A 1,856-nucleotide genomic window follows, 5' to 3' on the forward strand; every position below is an offset into this window, starting at 1 on the left:
GTTAGGGTTGTGGCAGGGTTTGGGGGAAGGGGGGTAGGATTGGGGGTATCTATTTTTAAGGGTTTTGGGATTTCGGGTTTTGGGGTATCCAGATTCCTAGCTTTAGGGTTTCGCGGATTCCTGGTTTAGGGTTTCAAACTCTAGGGTTGCGAGGGTTCCTGGTTTAGGGTTTCAAACTCTAGGGTTGCGAGGGTTCCTGGTTTAGGGTTTCAAACTCTAGGGTTGCGAGGGTTCCTGGTTTAGGGTTTCAAACTCTAGGGTTGCGAGGGTTCCTGGTTTAGGGTTTCAAACTCTAGGGTTGCGAGGGTTCCTGGTTTAGGGTTGCGCGGGTCCCGGGGTTTAGGGTTTCAGGGTATCGCGGGGTTTTAGGGTTTTAGGGTTTTAGGGTTTTAGGGTTTTAAGGGTTTTAGGGTTTTAGGGTTTTAGGGTTTTAGGGTTTTACCCCTTTTGGAAGGATATGCCAGGAAGCAGACGCCCTTGGTAGGGGGGTCAATCGATCACATTTTTCACGTATAATCCATTTATGCTATCAAATATGGCCATACCATGGGGTATTTGGAAAGTTATGGCCAAAATAAGGCTTAAAACCCATTTTTCTCAAAAATGAGGGTCGGTCTGGGGGTAAAAAAAAACATATCTATATATGTCATTGAAAACTACATCCGTTGGTGATTTCAAAAATACCTGTTTCATGGCTACCAGAAAAGTTATGGGCCAAAAATGGAGGCCCTGTCTTAACTAGGCATTAATTTACCCCTTCTGGAAGGCTATGCCCGGAAGCAGATACCCTTGATAGGGGGGTCAATCGATCACATTTTTCACGTATAATATGTTTATGCTATTTATGATGGTCATAGCAGGGGGTATTTGAAAAGTTATGGCCAATATAAGGCTTAAAAGACATTTTTCTCAAAAATGAGGATTGGTGTGGGGGTAAAATAGACATATCTATATATATCTTTGAAAAATACATCAGTTGGTGATTTCAAAAGTACCTGTTTGAGGGGTACCGAAAAAGTTATGGGCCAAAATGGAGATCTTGTCTTAACTAGGCACTTATTGTTTCTACAATTTGAGTTACAAATGACTTCTTTTTAGATACATGATATAAAAATGTTTATAAGAGACATGTTTCATGTTTAAACCATGGTTAACTTGCTGGTCACCTGCTTTTTCGCTTGCCAGGTAACCCATTTTCAAGATCACCCATCATCATGCCAGCCTGCCAGCTTACCAGCCTGCTTGCCTGCCAACCTGCCAGCCTGCTTTTGGGTTTAGGGTTTTAGGGAGTACACACGGGGGGAAAGAATGGGCTATTGCAGCGAAGCAACGCCCCAGATGAGTGCTAAAAACAGTGCATTAGAACATGCATATTTGAAGCTTAGCCTAACGTTGTCCTTGGCCTCCGACTGCACCCACTACCCTCCAGAGCGTGGCCTGGAGCTTTTCGAGTCGAGGGACGTACGTCATACATCGCTACAAGGTGTGTATGGATAGGGAGGGTCGGGGAATTGGGGCTGGAAGGGTTGGGAGGGTCGTGGCACGGGAGTTGGCGGGGTATGGGGGTTAGGGAGGGTCAGGGAATAGGGGCTGGGAGGGTCGGGGCACTGGGGTTGGCGGGGTATGGGGGATAGGGAGGGTCGGGGAACGGGGTTGGGAGGGTCGGGAGGGTCGGGGCACGGGGGTTGGCGGGGTATGGGGGATAGGGAGGGTCGGGGAATAGGGGTTTGGAGGGTTGGGAGGGTCGTGGCACGGGGGTTGGCGGGGTATGGGGGTTAGGGAGGGTCGGGGAATCACATTTCACTCACTTTTCATGTCCCCCCCTCCCTTTGCCCCCTAAGGCCTGCCACACCAGG

The sequence above is a fragment of the Volvox carteri genome (genome assembly GCF_000143455.1).
Source record: "Volvox carteri f. nagariensis unplaced genomic scaffold VOLCAscaffold_10, whole genome shotgun sequence".
NCBI lineage: Eukaryota > Viridiplantae > Chlorophyta > Chlorophyceae > Chlamydomonadales > Volvocaceae > Volvox > Volvox carteri.